Source organism: Phoxinus phoxinus (assembly GCF_949152265.1).
Source record: "Phoxinus phoxinus genome assembly, chromosome: 25".
In the NCBI taxonomy this organism is placed as follows: domain Eukaryota; kingdom Metazoa; phylum Chordata; class Actinopteri; order Cypriniformes; family Leuciscidae; genus Phoxinus; species Phoxinus phoxinus.
The window spans coordinates 10,717,649-10,731,076 of NC_136900.1; the positions used below are offsets into that span (position 1 = coordinate 10,717,649).

At 35.9% G+C, this 13,428-nt stretch overlaps 1 protein-coding gene across 14 annotated transcripts in view; it reads left to right on the forward strand.

The window, feature by feature from the left end:
- The window catches only part of lingo1a (leucine rich repeat and Ig domain containing 1a), a 163,732-nt gene that overhangs the window by 68,028 nt on the left and 82,276 nt on the right, over positions 1–13,428 (forward strand). For 7 of the 14 annotated variants that reach the window (XR_013796444.1, XM_079603165.1, XM_079603173.1 and 4 more), the window contains 5 exons: positions 3,008–3,066; positions 4,124–4,362; positions 8,238–8,439; positions 8,539–8,652; positions 12,437–12,635. The gene's annotated coding sequence lies outside the window, so the exon portion shown is untranslated. Of the gene's footprint in view, positions 1–2,431; positions 2,451–3,007; positions 3,067–4,123; positions 4,363–8,237; positions 8,443–8,512; positions 8,653–9,889; positions 10,025–12,436; positions 12,636–13,428 lie in introns of those variants that run through there. The other 7 variants (XM_079603178.1, XM_079603166.1, XM_079603167.1 and 4 more) reach the window with 6 other exon arrangements.

Genomic DNA, 13,428 nt, shown 5'->3' on the forward strand with positions numbered 1-13,428 from the left:
AAGTGTAGACCTATGTATTTCATAGAACATTGTGTCTAGTACTATATAAATTACAAAGGTAAACGACCCGACCGACCGCGACCCAAATATCATTAAAAATATTTGTGGATGACTCGTAACCTGCGGGTAACCGCAGGCACCCGCTCATTTTGGATCAACCCGCGCATCACTGGTAGGTACATGCAGCTGACTCCAAATGTGGATGCGCGTTCATGTTTGTGGGGGGGCGTAGCTTTGGACGGAGCACTGACAGGAGGGGGCGGAGCTTAGAAGTGGTGCCACTTTCAAATCTGGCTAGCTCTCCAACATTACCGACCCTAGCTTTAAAGCTACACTGTGTAACTTCTTTAGTTTATTCTTAGCTAAAAACACTTAGTTCTTTCAAAAATATATGTGCTCATTAATGTATATTTACTTCGTTCAAGTAATAAAGTATTCTCGTGAGTGTATAATATGCCATTGAAAATACATACGGGTGGGGGGTTCGAATGCCGGTCGCCATGTTGCCCCTCCATCTTGAAAGTACATTAGCCAAAGAGGGACATACCCGTTAATTCAAGCTTCGCCTTTCGCGTTTTAACACTCGATGGAACGGCACCGTGTCGGCACATGTGAAGAGGGGGATTGCTTGAGACTGCTATATAAAAACCTGAAAGCCTTTTTGAAAGTCTGTTGCTGATGGAGGATCACTCTTATTCTCGAGGATATGTATCAGAGTCGCCAAGGAAGCGAAAAAGAGAATTAAGACGGCAACGCAACAGGCAAATCAACAAGACAAATGAGACGCGAGAAACACACACACACACAATCACAAATTCTCCGCGCACATTCATATGCGACGCGAGCACACACACACACACACACACACACACAAATTCTCCGCGCACATTCATATACGCGAGCACACACACACACACACACACACACAAATTCTCCGCGCACATATCCATTTGAGACGCGAGCACACACACACACACACACAAATTATTCGCGCACATATTCATTTGAGACGCGAGCACACACACATAATACCTTAAAGATGTGGAAAAGTCGATCAAAAGTGTGGGTACATTTCTCCAGGCTCGATGCCAACAGCGCGCGATGCAGTATTTGCGATAAAATAATTGCTGCAAAGACCGGTACCACGACAAACATGATGAAGACCTTGACAGTGCACGAAGTAAACATAAGAGCAGAAAGTTGCTCCGTCTTCGACTGGTAAATAAAGAGATACCTTGTTGATCACTCTGACAGTGTTTATATTGCAATAAATAATAACCTACTGAATGTACACTGCCGTTCAAAAATGTGTTGGTTAGTCAGATTTTTTTTTTCAGTAAGAATGCATTAAAGTTATCAAAGGTGACATTAAAACGTGTGTAATGTTACAAAATATTTCGTTTGTAGGCTAAATAAATGCTTTTATTTTTATTTTTTTATTCATCAAAGAATCATGAAAATTTGTATCATAGTTTCCAATAGTTACCTGATAGCTGATGTTAGCAATGAAATGGTAAAACAAATAACGAAAACATAAAACTTTTATTCATTTTACATAGATGTCATAACCTATATGTTAACTGACCAATTAAATTACTGCAAATTATATTACTGCAAATTATAATAGTTTTCTAAAGTAACCTCATCACTTGAAGGAACACAATGGACGAGGTCGAACTGGAAGCCATGTTAATCTTGGACTACATTGGCCACCGTAGGAGTTAAAACGAAATCGGAATTGAGAGGAACAGAAACTAATATTCACTGGATGGTCATATACCTTTTCACCGCTAGATGGGGGTAAAAATCACACAGTGTAGCTTTAAATGTGTCATTTTGGTGATCAAATATGAGTTTTAAGGGATATAATTATTGACTACAGGGAAACTTTAACATTTATTTTTTATTCGTGTGAGTATAAATAGTTCTCATTCAACTGCAAATTCCCATTTTTGATTATTTAAAGATCACTGCTCATAAAGATCATAAATTTTTTTCACTGCTAGGTTTTTTTTTAACCTAATGTTACTGATAACATGCTGCACTGCTTGTGCAGGTTTGAGAAAGCCTCTCTGTGTGTTGTGCTGCAGTGTCTGCTGTTGATGGATGGTGTGCTGCTCTGGCTTTAGCTGCAGTGTGCAGCGCTGGCTTTTGAAGGTGCGTGAATCTCTCTCTGTCTAAACGCCCCCTTATTTCATAGCGGCTTTCAAAAGCAGCATCTTTGTCGTATGTTATTATGATTTCCCCAGTGAAGGCCGACAGCGTCAGCCCGCCATCCCGTGAGGTGGTGTGTGCGGCTATCAAAGGACACAGCAGTGCTGGTCACACCACACCAGCAGATGTTGTGTTTCGGATGCTGTTGCCTAGCTTGAATCACCCGTGTTCTCACCAGGCCTGTGCTGTTTTTAACTGAACCTTCAATGCTCATGAAGTCAACATATAATCAAAATGTATGGCCTTTTCTTTCTTAAAGTTCCCCTGTAGTCAATAATTATATTCCTTAACTCATCTTTGATCACCAAAATGACAAATTTCAACTGTTTTTTCCTTGAAATAAAAATACTTGCCTTAAAATAGCTTGAATGTAACTCTACACCCTTGCCTCATTTAGTATACACGGTTCTATGAATATGCAAATTAGCCCTGCCTCCACTCACTCACTCACTCAGCTCAGAGATCCACTCGTTGACGATCACACGTTTACCTGATTGGTTACAAGGTTGTTTGTGACGTCAGAAACACCAGCGATTTCAAACGGTGTTTTTGAGAGACTGTCTTTGGTTCACTGCAGCTTTAAGGAGAAAATACTCAGCAATGGTGTTGATTTATGACTTTGCACATGGTTTGTCTTAAAGCATATAAAAAACACCACATTGACATATAAACAACATTAAAAGATTGATTTTCACCACTGGGGGACTTATGAGACTGGTCTTATTATGAATGATTCCACGTGGTATTTTCAAGGAAAAATGTCTTTGTAATGTTTCAAAAAATTTCCTTTCAGCATCTGAACCAATAGGTGTCCACAATGTTTCAGAAGGAGTGGTTCTTCACAAAATAATGGTAAATGCCCAAGAATCATGAAGGAAATGCCACATTGGAAGTACAGTTGGCACACTAGTTAGAAGCATCAACCATCAAGCTATGAATAAATGTCCTAACCTATACATTTCTCTTTGAATATCCTGTTTCAATTGGAAATACCACGTCATTGAATGTCAATGGGTTGCAAATGTCATTTCATGTTGATTTTCATGTCAGTTCTTTTAATGAAGTTTCTGTTCAACCAGATTCTGGCAGTGTAAGTCATTAACATTCTTCTAACTGTTGTACTTGAACAGTTAATTAGCTGATTCATCAGCTACGTATTGTTCAGTAGCTAAAGTAATACCTGGATTATGTGTATTTTAATTGAGGTTAGGCCCTTGAAATAACTATATGAGGCCTTGAGGGTTGAATAACTTTTTGCTCTGTGAGCAAACCTATCATAATACATTGTGCCAAAGCGACAGCAATGATAGCAGAAAATTCAGAATTGAAGAATTGGTGTTCTGTTCATGAGTTGGTATTTGAATTCAATTGGCCAAGCCCCACACTTGGAATTTTAATTACTCTAAAATAAAGTGCACTTCCATCCTGGTATATCCAGGTGACATTTTAAACAGATGTTTATAAACCATTTAATTGTATACTTTTTTTTTTCAAAGTTTGCCTTGACTAGTTTAAAAGCCTAGTTAAAAAATTCAAACCACGCAGGATAACTATATATTTTTGTGTCATTAGCCAATCAGAAGATTCTCAACCAATCAGATGACATTTAGTTTTATGTGCTCCAGGAATCCAGGAGGATAATAATACTTTTCAATTTTCCTGAGCACTATGAATCTAGAAATGTCTTCAATTCGTAGTTCAAATTCCACCTTTGGAATTTATGTTTTGGAGAAATTGTGTATTTCATGCAAAAAAAAGGCTTTTTTTGAAATAACCATAACTTAGCTTACTGGTATTTATAATTTTTAACTAAAGCAGCATCAGATACAGATGTTTTCCAAGCTTCAACTGTATAAAATGTCCCTTATGCACATAACACGTGGTTAATTCTTCATTTCAATCTTCTTAGACACAGGTATATCTCTGATCAGTAGAGATTTGGCAGACATTTAATCTTGGATGACCACCCATCATTTGAAGCTAAAAACCAAGCTGTTCTTCAATCCAAAAGCGATCCTTGCCAAGATCCGGCCATCTCTGTAGACGGCTCAATCATCTGTCCCTCAGAAAGCCAAGGACCTTGGCATTACAGTGATGAGGATCTGGCACGTGCACCCAGTATATTACAGCCATGACTTTCTTACCCCGGTAAGATCCCAGTCTCTAGAAGATACCAAATATTCACTGAAATGAATTCTGAATTGAGAAATTGGCTCTCTTTCAATCCATTAGTGTGAATTTGAATTTAATTGGCCACATCAAACAGGAACTGGAATGACAGGAAGAGGAATTTAAAGAGTTCAAATCTGTCTGTCTGTCTGCCATTCTATCTATCTATCTATCTATCTATCTATCTATCTATCTATCTATCTATCTATCTATCTATCTATCTATCTACCTCTATCTATCTATCTGTCTGTCTTGTCTGCCTTTCTATCTATCTGTCTGTCTGTCTGTCTGCCTTTCTATCTATCTATCTATCTATCTATCTATCTATCTATCTACCTCTATCTATCTATCTGTCTGTCTTGTCTGCCTTTCTATCTATCTGTCTGTCTGTCTGTCTGCCTTTCTATCTATCTATCTATCTATCTATCTGTCTGTCTGTCTGTCTGTCTATCTATCTATCCTCTATCTATCTGTCTGTCTGTCTTTCTATCTATCTATCTATCTGTCTGTCTGTCTGCCATTCTATCTATCTATCTATCCTCTATCTATCTGTCTGTCTGCCATTCTATCTATCTATCTATCTATCTATCTATCATCTGTCTGTCTGCCATTCTATCTATCTATCTATCTATCTGTCTATCTGTCTGTCTGTCTGTCTGTCTGTCTGTCTGTCTGTCTGCCTTTCTATCTATCTATCTATCTATCTATCTATCTATCCTCTATCTGTCTGTCTGTCTGTCTGCCTTTCTATCTATCTGTCTGTCTGTCTGTCTGTCTGTCTGCCTCTATCTATCTATCTATCTATCTATCTATCTATCTATCTATCTATCTATCTATCTATCTACCTAAATTTCATGATTAACTAACTGTATTTTTGTATGTACATTTTTGAAATGCATTTTCTGTAAAGCTGCTTTGAAACAATGTGTATTGTGAAAAGCGCTATACAAATAAACTTGAATTGAATTGAATTGAATATCTATCCTCTATCTATCTGTCTGTCTGTCTGCCTTTCTATCTATCTGTCTGTCTGTATGTCTGTCTGTCTGTCTGCCATTCTATCTATCTATCTATCTATCTATATATCTATCTATCTATCTATCCTCTATCTATCTATCTGTCTGCACTGTAAAAAAAATTGCTGCGATTATTTAGCACAACTTAAAATCCAACATTGTTTCAACTTTAAAAAGTATGTGTTCAAGCTTGACTTAAAATATTAAGTTTAGTTAACTTAAGTTTAGTTTGGTTAAGTTGGATATTTAAGTTATCTCAACAAATTTTAACTAATCGCAGCCACATTTTTTACAGTGTGTCTGTCTGTCTGTCTATCTATCTATCTATCTATCCTCTATCTATCTGTCTGTCTGCCATACTGTCTATCTGTCTGTCTGTCTGCCTTTCTATCTATCTATCTATCTATCTATCTATCTATCTATCTGTCTGTCTGTCTGTCTGTCTGTCTGTTTGCTACTTCAATTAAAATAAATTCAAATAGAGAAATTTAAATCAGAATCCACAAGACATTCTCAATTCAGTTTTGGCGCATAACCCAAGAACCATGAATCCCCATCATCCTCTACCCGACTGTCTCTTCAGCATGTTCAGCTATTATTCTATCTATACGCATCTTCTACTGTAAATGCTGGGAATGTACAGTGAAAGTTCAGGTTGTGGAGCTGCTCGAGTTCATTCTTCATTCTATTAAAATGAGAAGTGATTGTAGAGCAGAAAATGCATTTACGGGGATGTGATTGTTGCATTATGGAGTCGCACAAGCATTAAGGAAGCGCCAAACTGCTCATTCCTTTTAAAACAGGGTTGTGCTCCACAGAACTATTCATTTATTCATCATGTAATAAAGTCAGCCTCTTCTGTGAACGATTTGGCTTTAAAATGGTTCATCAGAAAAGCAGGCCTCTGACAGATCCTGCTCTAGTGCTGTGTGTTGAGCTCTGTGCCAAAACTGGGAGATAACGAGCCCCCTGATGATCATTAGCTTCAATGACTATATAATGAGCCTGGAAAATATGCAGAGGTCAGAGAGGAAAGCCTCTATTAAAAGCATTATTAAACCACAAGGGTCAAAGTTCAGGACGACGAGAGTTGAGGAGTGTTCTGAGGTCCGGGTAGAGGAACTCAATGGTCAGCTGTCACAAGCTGCTCTCCTATTCACAGCTTCTACGCGGGGTTCGCTGCTCACTACACGTTGAGTAGATATCTTCTTTTTTTTATGTGTTTCAAATGGTTGACAGCAATTGGCTCTCTGTTGCACTTTAATAGGAAGTTGGTATTTGTACACACTGTGGTCTGAGATGTGGTCGAAATGCTCATGTGGGGGTTCAGAGTTTGAATCCAGCTCACAGTTTGTTGCACTTCCTATTTTATTTTTTTTTAAACAAATGTATTAACATTTGTCCAAGTAGAGAGTTAAACATTTATTTATTTATTGTTTGTTTATAATATTTATATTACAATATTAAATATTTTTTAAGTATATAATTTTTTTTATTTAGAATGTTATTTATTTATATTCAAATTATTGAATACATATTAATATACCGGTAAATAAAATGTTAAATAAATATTTATATTGAATATTAAATATTTATATTACCGGTAAATGAATACACATTTATTTATTTATTTTTTATTTGAATACAAATATTAAATACATATTTATATGAAATATGTTCCAATATTAAATATGTTTATTATTAAATATTTAATATTTATTTTACAACAATAAATATTTTTAATAAATGAATACTTATTTATTTATTTTATTTTATTTATATACAAATATTAAATAAATGTTTATATTTACATATTAAATATTTGTTGATTATGTACACATTTATTCAGAATGTTATTTCTTTATTTTTCTTCATATTCAAATAATTGAACACATATTTATATGAAACATTAATATAAATATAAAAAATAAATGAATAAATAAATAAATATTTATATTGAATATGTTCTAATATTAAATGTTTATTATTAAATATTATATATTTATTTTACAACATTAAATATTTATAATAAATGAATGCACATTTATTTATTTATAAAAAAAATGTATATACAAATATTAAATACATATTTCTATTAAAATATTAAATATTTGTTGATTATGTACATATTTATTCAGAAATGTATTCATTTATATTTCTTCATATTCAAATAACTGAACACGTATTTATATGAAACATGAATATATATATATATACAAATAAATGAATAAATATTTATATTGAATATTAAATATTTATGTTACAATACTATTCATATTAAATATTTATGTCACAATATTTAATATTTATATTAAATAAATACACATTAATTCATTCCGTTAGAGCATACATCGTGGTGCTCATGTGGACGATCAGAGTTCAACTCCATCCACCCCAGAGTTTTATTCCCAATCCCATTTTCCTTCTTTTGTCATTTTCCTTCCTCTATATATATATCAACACTGCCAAAAATAATGAAAGCAAGCATGGAATACAGCCTGTCAAGACATTTATCCATCACAAACTGAATGGACAGAGCAGCATTCCTTTTTAATCTTATTACTAGACATTTTGTGGAACGGTATTGGAACGAAATGGCAAAGATTGATGGTGGGATGCTGGAAAATGAGGAAGGACTGTTCACGTTAAATGAACTCCTATTCCCGCTTGAGCTCTCAGCGAGTCCCCCGTCTGCTGTCCGCTGAAGTGAGTTATTTAGCCATCGCGGGACCATCAGGGGTTCAAAGAAAATGATATCGCTCTGTACCAGCCATCTTCAGAGGGGTTAAAGCATTCCAGCGCTCGGTTCACATCAATTCTCCCACTTGTTCCAAACAGGCACACACAGGTTTCACAGCCGGCCAGGTTCCTCCCGGGAGCCGCGTTTCACGGGACTCTCTGAGGTCAGGCAACACTGCAGCGTCTCTCTCACTCTGGGATACGCCAGCAAATGCTAAATTAGGACACAGAAAGCCTTCATTCCAATAAAGCCTCGGTCTCCTGAGTCAACGGACAAAAAGATCAGGGTTTGCTGGAGGAGGTGGTAAATTATTCATGGCTTTATACGATTTGCTGGGAGCAATTCTCTCCCTCTCTCTGTTACACTCCTCTAGTCATTCTCTCCCTCTTGCTTCTCTAGAAACTTTTCCTGCACCTGCCAGTCAAGACGTCATGTATTTGACAGGATCTGAATATTGTATCTGAATGGTTTTTGGACCAATCCGAAGACCAGATACCAAGACATTTCCAAAAGGTAAAGCTTTTTGTGCTATGAAAATTTTGTTGGTTGTTTTATATTTTTCCCCCAATCACTCTACATAGCTCCACCCATGCCACAATCTCATTGGTCCAAAATCGCTCACTACTTATGTATAACATCAAAATGTTTTGATTGGCTGTAATTTTTTTCACTTTGCATTGCAGTTTCAGTTTGGAAAATGAAAAAATTATATTTACTATTTTCATACCAAACAATAAGCACTCGAATTCAAAATAAGGCAAGTCGATTTCGGGTTCTTTTGATGTTTTTCAAAGAAGTCGCTTATGCTTGCCAGGACTGCATTTATTTGATCAAAAATACAGTAAAACCAGAAATATTGTGAAATATTTTAATGATTTAAATGAACTGTTTTCTATTTTGAATATCTTTTCAAATGTCATTTATTACATGTGACGAAAAGATGAATTTTCAGCATCATTACTCTAGTCTTCAGTGTCACATGATCCTTCAGAAATCAGTTGTGTTGCTTAATATTTTTATGGAAACCGTAATACGTTTTTTTCAGGATTCTTTGACGAATAGAAAGTTTAAAAGAACGGCATTTATTTGAATTAAAAATATTTTGTGACGTTATAAAAATGTCTTTACTGTCACTTTTAGTACTTTTAATGCACCCTTGCTAAATACAAGTATTAATTAAGTATTCAAGTATTAAAGACATCAAAGCTTTTCAACGATAGTGTAACAGGATTTGTAAAATGTGCTTATAAATTGTTTAAAAAAAATAATGCTGGAATTAATGACATTGCAGCCCATTTATTATCTTATCTGCTTTAAAAAAAACATGATTAACCCTAAATTTGTACAATTGTGTTTAAAAACAAACACACAGATCCCCCACAGACTTGCGTTAGAAAGATCAGAAGCTTGTGCGAGAAAACGGTTGCCTCTGATTGGTCAGTGATGTTTTTACAGTGTGGCTTAGCGAAGGGTCAATTTACATTAAGGGTCAATCCGGTTCAATCCGTGATCAGTTTGAGCCCAACACAAAGAATCTGAGCAAACAAACAAGAACCTTTGTTGCCTGTGCTGAACGCGGATATCTGAAGATTCTCCTGGAGGCTTTTATCTCCTGTGCAGAAACTTTCGAAAGTCACACTGATCCTGGGCTTTGATCCTGAGCTTTCTGTTCTACAGTATCCTCTTCCTCTCCAGAATCCAATCTCTATCTCTCTTTCTTTCCCCGTTCTCTGGTCTTTCTCCTCCACAGCATCATAGACATTGTCCCCTCATTCTCGGTCTATCAGACTCGTGCTGCTGAGTCCTCGGCTAACATATTGCACAGGAACATAGAGGATCCATCACTGTCATATACGTGCATGGAACAATGATTGAGAGACAAACACAAAGACGGGTGAGAGTAAGATAGCGCTTGTCAAATCATTGTGTAATCATTATTTGTCTTGTTTTACAGTAAAAATATCAAATCAACCATAAAACAATATAAATTTACTTGGAAACAAAAATAAATGAATCCTTTTATTTAGCAAGCACATTAAATTAATCAAAAGCGACAGTAAAGACATTTATAATGTTACAAAAAAAATCTGTAAATCTATATAATCGCTGTTTCCACAAGAATATTAAGCTGTTTTCAACATTAATATATGTTAATTAATAAATGTTTCTTGAGCAGCAAATTATCATATTAGAGTGATTTCTGAAGGATCATGTGACACTGAAGACTGGAGTAATGATGCTTTGCATCACATAAATAAATTATATTCAAATACAAAACAGTTATTTTAAATTGTAATAAAAAAAAATGTTTTACTTTATTTTTGATCAAATAAATGCAGCCTTGATAAGCATAAGTGATTTCAAAAACATCTTACCGACCCTAGACCTGGACGATAAAACGATAACGATAATTATCGCAATATAATTTTCCGCGATTAAACGATAACAAGAGTTTGATAGAAGTTCGATATTATGTTTAAAACAATAACGCTCTGGTTTCTACAACTTTTACTTAGGAGCAAAAATCTGCCTTTAAACTTGAAAGAAATAAAGATTTTTTATTTATTGTGATAATTATCGATATCGACTGATAGGTAATATAATATAATATTGTATCATATCGCCAAAGTTTTGAACAGTAGTACATCGGTTCCCAACAGGGGGGTCGTGGCCCACAAGGGGGCCTCAGCGAGCTCTGTGGGGGGTCGCGTCATATTTTTAAAAGTTTTGAGCAATGAGCATTAAAAAAAAGTCCTTAACTTTTTTTCTGATAAAAATGTACACAATTTATATAATGAGCGAGTTCGTCATCAATTAATTTTCCAATCCATGTTTTTGTCTTATCCTGAACCACTATGGTACTCCTATAATAAGTGTTTACATTGGGACTATTTTACACTGGTTCGCATTGCTGCCTCTGCGGAGTCGCCCAGGACCTGCGTGACCCGTCATAGACGTACACAGAGAGAAGTAGTTCCGGCTACAATGTTCTTCTGAAAGACGCATTATTCTGTTAAAAGAACAAAAACATGATATACTTAATGGGGTAAGAAAAATAAAGTTATTTTGAGTTTTTTTTTTTTTTTTTTTATGAAAAAAGCATCGTAAAAAAACATGAAATAATCGAATTGTGGAAATATTTTTTTGGGAGAAAAATTTGTTTATTTCAAAGAATATATCTGTGTGTTTGTTTTCCTTGTGTAAAGCATACAATAAAAAGGGTAAGACATTTAAATTAATTTGAATATATTACCGGTAAATACATTTTTAACTTAAGTCAAGATACACTTTTTTGAGACCCCCTTTTTCCCAAGAAAATATTTTATGGCCCCCCTTCACATTTAGTGATATTATCGCTCTGTAAGCTTGCAGCAAGGATGACAAAATATGTTGTTTTCAAACAAACCGTATGTTTATATATAACCGTACTATAACCAGATATGTTTATGCACAAATAATAGCCTATAATATTGAAAATAAATAACAAAAACATCAGTAGGCCCTTTGTAATTTAAAAATGTAGGCCTAGGAGTAGCCTATAAATTGGCCCTATTTGAAATGCAATAACAAAAATATTCACACTGGTGTAAAAATATAGAAAAAGATATAAGAAAGAATATAGGCTATTACTAAATGACTGCTGTCTGGGACCTCAATACTTGCATGTTATTTGTGAGGCTTTATTTTTGCCGCTATAACGAGCGATAATAAACGACAAAATAACACATTAATCTTGTTTTACAGACGTTTTTATTAGGAAACAAGATAAAAATACTGATAAAGAAATTCAGATTGATCCAGAATCAATCTCTTTCCCGTCTACACTTAAAAATAAAATGGTGTAGGATTTAATTTGAAACAATTTCCACTTAAACATTTGCTAGTAAATTTCACAAATAATCACGAAGAAATAGCACAAAAACATGACATTTTGGAGTGGAAAAACTGAAATTGTATTTTCTCGTAAAACGTACTTTAATCATCTATTTTTATTACAACTAAACAAGAGAAATCACTGAGAAATTCCAGAGATCTCATGTGTAATTTTTCTCTCCCGTGGGACAGTTTGTTCCATCAGAAAACGGCGACTGTGATGGCAATGAAGAGAACGCATGTGATTGGTGCATCTTTGTCTCTCTCTCTCTCTCTCTCTCTCTCTCTCTCTCTCTCTCTCTCTCTCTCTCTCTCTTGGTTTCCCACACTCCACTTCCTCCCTCCACCTTGTGCCGTCCTAACGCTCTCCCTTCTCTCTCGCTCTCTCCGTCTCTCACTCCACCTCTCCGTTGGCTGACTGTAGGTACGCCCTCTGCTCGAGTGTGTGTCGGTGTGTTCATGCGTGTTGGAAGCAGGTGGATCACGGATGCGTCTGCAAGCTCTTCATCAAGGTTGTGTTTTGTGAGGAGTCCGGACCGCATCAGCATTTCTGGATATAATCCCGCTCCTGTGGATACGGACGCGCACTGCCACGGGCACAACCCGCTGCCGTTAAACATCCGGTAAGAGGGGTTTTATTACTCTCAGTGACCGAGGGAGATGTTCAGGTCCCATCTGAGGTTTTTCTCTGTAAAGCTCTTCTCAGTTTGCGCTCTTTGCAACTGGTTTGGCCAGTAAAGCAAATAAAGCAGCTCAGATTTTTTCCGGAGCGTGTTTGCAAGAGATATCCGTTAATATTTCAGACATCAAAGTGTGCGACGTCTATATTTAGTCCGGAGTAATGCTTTATTTGGTACGTACGTTTAGATACCAGCCAGTTTCTCTGCCAGGCGGATGATTTAAAGAGCGGGAAGGGAGGGGCTGAGAGGCATTCTGGGTACAGCTGACACATCTAGAAAAGCGAACAGGCGAGAGAGTGAGACAGGTAGAGAAGGCTCTGTAATGAGCATCAATATTTATTAGATTTGGCCACTTCAACCTTAATTTCACTCTGTGCGCTCGGAAACTAATAAGAGAGAAATGTGATTAGGCGTCATGGGTATATAGCAGTTTCCACTTCTCTCCCCTCCAGTTAAAAAGCTAAAAAAAAATAAAAAAAACGTCCACAGGGGATTTAGGAAACATTCACACGTGACCGAAACGCTTCTCGGATATTTTAGGGTTGCCTGCATGGAGGCTTTAATGCTAATGACTCTTGTTCATACCTCGATCAATAGCTTTAAGTTATTAATATGCTTTTAAAGAATGGTTAAGAACAAAACATGGTTATTTCATCGCATGTAGTTTTTCAAATGTGTATAGTGACCGATAGGTCTCGGCACGTCATGGGGAATATCTTCTTCTTCCGACTGAACA